Raw genomic sequence first — 6,000 nt, forward strand, 5'->3', positions numbered from 1 at the left:
CCCAACACATATTTATATTGTTGTTGGTACTTGTTGATACTTCCCGCAATGCACATATATTCTCTGTAATTTTATTCTTTCAAAGTGCTGTTAGTTCAGTGTTTTGACAGGTATGTGCATTTCATGATTTTATTTCTCTCTTATGCTTACATTTAATTCTTTGAGTAGTGAGTTTTAAAATGCCTAACCTGTCCTGGCTGAAGTAATTATCGTTATCATATTGTGCTTTGTCATTCATTATTTAAAGTAGTACAATCAAATCATAGTATCCTCCTAGAAAGTAACTTTAGCTTGTACTAACCTTAGCAGTGCCAGTTTAAAAAAACATTAGCTAAACACATAACTTTCAACACTGGGCAGATGAAGGTGGCTTATTTTCAAATTGTATTTTTAGTTAGATCTGTAAAATAACTTAAAATCTGCATGAAAATAAATGCAGTTCCAACTATGATACCAATAGCAATGATGGAGTCAAATGTTAGTAAGTCACATACATGATTCGCAAAAAGAAAAGGAGTTCTTGTGGCACCTTAGAGACTAACCAATTTATTTGAGCATAAGCTTTCATGAGCTACAGCTCAATTCATCGGATGCATTCCTGATGAAGTGAGCTGTAGCTCACGAAAGCTTATGCTCAAATAAATTGGTTAGTCTCTAAGGTGCCACAAGTACTTCTTTTCTTTTTGCGAATACAGACTAACACGACTGCTACTCTGAAACCTGACATACTTGATTGTGATCGGTACACATAAATGTCAAAATAATTAGAAAAATAAATTCCCTTTCTTAATAAAGAGAAAAACCTTAATCCCAGATGTTAAAATTATGTATTTAGTGAAAAACAATTGACTAAAATAGAGTAGATAATGGCAGTAACACAGAGTGTGTCTTTTAGAGAAAGTAAGCAGATTTTATTAATTTTTATTCATCTCTACTAAAGATAGTGTACAAAGTATCAGATGTGTGTTTCTGATATCTGTGTTAAAATTCCAGAAGTCATATCTCAAGGCCTGGGATTGGGAGTATCTGTATTATCTCCTGATTGTTCTAAATTTACATATAAACTTTAAACGTGGCTTTAATTGGAGTTTGTATATATTTTTTCTTTCTTTATATAACAATTAGATACAGTGCTCCTGTCAACTAATTCCGAAGTTATTATCTGCAAAAACTCTAGAGTTTTCAGGTCCCTGGAATCATGGCTAAAAGTTTCCTTCCCCTGCCCAAAATCTGAAATGACGCCCCAGGTGAGCCAGGAGTGGCCAGAGGGCTGCAGGAGGACCGTGGGCTCTGGCAAGATGCAGCCCCCGTGTGACAGCACAAAGCCCGCCTTGAGTCACATGCCCAGCATCGGGCACCAGAAGCCACAGCAGCAGTGCAGAAGGGTAGCAATACACCATATGCCATGCCATCCTTACTTTTGCACTGCCGCTGCTGGTAGTGGTGTTGCCTTCAGAGCTGGGTGCCCAGCCAGCATCAGGCCACCTTGTCAGTGCTTAATTTGTGCCATGGCTGAGCTGTGGCATCTTTCAATACAAATTAAACACTGGGGAGGCAGCAGGGCCCAGAGGTGATGGGGGGAGGAGGGTAAGCCCAGAGAGCCTGTAGGAGCCAGGAGTGGGGGGGAGGGGTGAGGAGAGGGGGCAAAATACAAGTTCACCCAGGGTGCCATTTTCCCTAAGCCCAGCCCTGGTAGGTGTAGTTAGGAGTACGCAACCTCCATGTAGACACTTTGTTACTTACATTGGCTGTCATTCTCGTCAATTTCACAGCTCTGCACTGGAGCCCTGAAAATGACAAGAAAGGTTAATAGGCTCCCTGCTCTGAACTCCCCCAACCCTGAGAGCCAGGAGTAAGATGGCAGCAGGGAACCTGGGCAGCAGCCGGGCTCCCAGTGGGAAGCTCCACCAGGAGGTGAGAAGCCACACTGCCCCTGTTAAGTTGGTCCAAATACTCCTGGTGGAGACATGCTCCACCGACAGGAGGCCAGCGTGAACCTGAATAACTGCAGTAATTACGGTGTCAGAGTAACAGCCCTGTTAGTCTGTATTGGCAAAAAGAAAAGGAGTACTTGTGGCATCTTAGAGACTAACCAATTTATTTGAGCATAAGCTTTTGTGAGCTACAGCTCACTTCATCGGATGCATACTGTGGAAAATACAGAAGATGTTTTTATACACACAGACCATGAAAAAATGGGTATTTATCACTACAAAAGGTTTTCTCTCCCCCTACCCCACTTTCCTGCTGGTAATAGCTTATGTAAAGTGATCACTCTCCTTACAATGTGTATGATAATCAAGGTGGGCCATTTCCAGCACAAATCCAGGGTTTAACAAGAACGTCTGAGGAACAGTGGGGGGAGAGGGGAATAAACAAGGGGAAATACGTTACTTTTTATAAAGTAATTACGGTGGTGGCTGTAACTCAACTTAAGTTTGTAGTGTAGACATGAGAATCAGTGCGCCAGCCTCAAAGGCATTATCCATTTATCCTCCCCCCCTGGAGAGCACTGTGATATTTGTATGAAGAAGCTTTATTACAAATTTCCTCCGTACATTATGTATGTTGTTAAACGGCTGGGTCGGTGCGTTAACCAGATGGGGGGAAAGCTTTGCATGACTTGCAGGGAGCAGCCTGCGGCCTGCCTAACCAAGGGGTGAGCTCATCGCCGCTCCAGGGCTCTTTGGGGGTTTCCTCCAACGCCAGCGCCTGTGGTTCCAGGGGAGCCTCCCGCAGCTGAGCCGAAACCCGCGGCGACAGGACGCGGCGCCACCCCAAAGGCTGCCCGAGACATGGCGAAGCGGGGCCCCCAGCCGCGCTGCAGTCGCTCGGTGCCGTCCTGTCGGGAGCCCGGCTGGGGTCTCCTGAGGGCCCGGGGCTGACGATGCTGAGGCGGGCGCAGACTCCGCCCGCGTCCCACCCCTCACAGTGGCCCCAGCAGGAGCCAAAGGCGCCCACCGCCGCAGGGAGCCGGCTCCGCCCTGCCCCCCCGGCCGCGGCTCCCTCGCCAGTGGGGCTCGAGGGCGGCCGGGGCGAGCCCGGCGGCACCTGCAGTGAGGGGAGCGCGGCTGCCGCCCCACCGACCCCGAATTCGTCGAACTACCCCCGGGGCGGGGCGGCCGTTACCTGGCGCGAGCCCCATTCAAGCCCGCTGCCGCTCCCGACGACAGGCGCTGAGCCCATGTGACGGGGAGCGGCGAATGGGCGCGTTCTAGGTTCTGAGCACCAGGGGGAGCCCGCCGAACTGCCCGGGCCAGGGAGCGGCTCGCCCCGCTCAGAGCCCCGGGCCGGGGCACCCTGCGGTGCCTGCTGCACCCACCAGGGCCCGGTGGGGTCATGGTTAGAGCCGGCGTGTGTGTTGGGGGGCAGCTCCTTCCTTGGTACGCTGCACACCGAGATCTGGCGTGTGCGACTGATTTGGCTTTTGGCTTCTGGGGGAGCTTCAAGGGTTTGGTTGTTGCCTACAGAGCAGGGGTGGGCAAACTTTTTGGCCAGAGGGCCACATCTGGGTATGGAAATAGTATGGCGGGCCATGAATGCTCACAAAATTGGGACTGAGGTGCAGGAGGGGGTGAGGGCTGTGGCTGGGGGTGCAGGCTCTGGGGTGGGGCCAGAAATGGGGAGTTCAGGGTGCAGAAGGGGGTTCCGGGCTGGGGCCAGGAGGTTGAGGTGCAGGTGGGGTTGAGGAGTCGGGGGGGGGAGGGGTGAGGGCTCCAGCTGGGGGAGTGGGCTCTGGGGTGGGGATGAGGCGTTTGGGGTGCAGGAGGGTGCTCCAGGCTGGGACCAAGGGGTTTGGAGGGGGATCAGGGCTGGGGAAGGGGGTCAGGGTGCAGGCTCTGGGCAGCGCTTACCTCAAGCTGTTCCCGGGAGCAGCGGCATGTCTCCCCTCTGCCTCCTACATAGAGGCGCAGCTCTGTGCACTGCCCCGTCTGCAAGCGCTGCCCCCACAGCTCCCTTTGGTCGTGATTCCCAGCCAATGGGAGCTGCATGGGTGGCACTTGGGGCGGGAGCAGGGTGCATAGGAGCCGGAAGGGGAACATGCTGCTGCTTCTAGGAGCTGCAGCATGCGTGCATGGAGTGGCTCCCAACCCTGCTCCCCAGGTGGAGCACAGGAGTGGGGCAAGCGCTAGATCCCGCTCTGTGGCGGGCACTCAAGGGCCAGATTAAATTGGTTGGTGGGCCACAGTTTGCCCACCCTTGTTACAGAGCATGAATTATAGAAGTGTAGGATTGAAAGGGACCTCAGTAGGTCATCTAGTCCAGTCCCCTGCACTCAAGGCAGGAATAAGTAAGAAATAATTTTGGACCTGGCTACCTGACGGACTGTCTCGCTCCCCATAGTTACAGTTATAGTTGGGATTAACAAACGTGCTTCAGCTGGACTCCTTCAGGAGATAGCTGCTTTTAGGGACTCCTGACCCATGAGGGCCAAAACCTGTTGTGGGCATGATGCAAAGACCATTTATTTTCTAAAGCAGTTTGAGAGGGGGGAAGGTTGTAGGGTTTAAGGTGTAGTTAGGGAATTTTTATGGTTTGTGGTTAATGGATAGGGTGGTGTGAGAAGCACTCAATGTCTTCTGAGTTTTTAATGTATTGGATTCCACTTGTTGTTTTAAACGAACTAGTGTGAATTGTACTTCCATTTGCTTTGGCCCTAATTAGCTAATTACTAGGGCTGTCGATTAATCGCAGTTAACTCATACGATTAACTCAAAAAATCGCAATTAATTGCAATGTTAAACAATAAAATACCAGTAGACTGTATGACTGCATCAAGGTCTTCATTCAAAAATAAATGATTATATTTGTCTAACTAAGCAGAGATGGAAAGGTGCCCTCTTGACTACAGCTGCTACTTGTTATTGAAAATGAACAGTCTATTAAACAAAAAGCCAAATTCTTCTCTCACTCTCACTTGCGTAACCTCACTAGGAACTGCCTAAGTAAGGTGGGACTGCTCCATAGAGCACCATTCCAATGCAAAAAGGCCAGTCTTGCTTACTTTGCTCAGGTGTAGAGCCTGATTTACTAATTCCTTATGAACAGAAAGCAGGATTTGACCCAAATTGTACAGCAGCTCAAATTTTCTTAGCCAATGTACAATGCTATAGCAAAAAACATTATCTAACTGTATTCTAGAAAAGTCACAGGTTAAAGTTCTAATGTTTTACCTTTTGATAATTAAGGAGTATAGTCTTTTACTAGCTCTAGATTTATTAGGAACTGGGGAAACTTTTGGGATAGGGAGAGCCTATACAGGAAGGATGAGCTCAACCTAAACCAAAGTGGATCCAGACTGCTGGCACTTAACATTAAACAAGTTGCAGAGCAGTCTTTAAACTAAGACATGGGGGAAAGCCGATTGTTGCAGAGGCGCACGTGGATTGGACAGAGACTTCTCTTAGGGGAGAGTCTTTTGACAGAGATTCTCTAGGTTTTAGTCAGGAGGAGAGGATGGAAAAGGATAAAGTATGGGCCAGATCAGACGAGAAACATTCACATAAAGAATGGTTTCAGAGTAACAGCCGTGTTAGTCTGTATTCGTAAAAAGAAAAAAGAAAAGGAGTACTTGTGGCACCTTAGAGACTAACCAGTTTATTTGAGCATGAGCTTTCGTGAGCTACAGCTCACTTCATCGGATGCATAGCATATCGTGGAAACTGCAGAAGACATTATATACACACAGAGACCATGAAACAAAACTTCCTCCCACCCCACTCTCCTGCTGGTAACAGCTTATCTAAAGTGATCATCAAGTAGGGCCATTTCCAGCACAAATCCAGGTTTTCTCACCCTTCCCCCCCCCCACCCACACACACACAAACTCACTCTCCTGCTGGTAATAGCCCATCCCTCTTTGAAACCTCTCTTTATAATGCGCATGATAATCAAGGTGGGTCATTTCCAGCACTAATCCAGGTTTTCTCACCCCCCCCCACACACCCCCCTCCAAAAACCACACACACAAACTCACTCTCCTGCTGGCAATAGCTCATC

At 48.9% G+C, this 6,000-nt stretch overlaps 1 long non-coding RNA gene across 1 annotated transcript in view; it reads right to left on the reverse strand.

Moving 5' to 3' along the window:
* LOC141990001 (uncharacterized) overlaps positions 1 to 1,786 on the reverse strand; it is an 88,009-nt gene extending 86,223 nt beyond the window's left edge. The window contains exon 1 of the long non-coding RNA XR_012640040.1: positions 1,744 to 1,786. This is a non-coding gene — a long non-coding RNA (uncharacterized LOC141990001). The remainder of the gene's footprint in view (positions 1 to 1,743) is intronic.
* Between the last annotated feature and the right edge of the window lie 4,214 nt (positions 1,787 to 6,000).

Source organism: Natator depressus, chromosome 6, assembly GCF_965152275.1.
Source record: "Natator depressus isolate rNatDep1 chromosome 6, rNatDep2.hap1, whole genome shotgun sequence".
Lineage (NCBI taxonomy): Eukaryota > Metazoa > Chordata > Testudines > Cheloniidae > Natator > Natator depressus.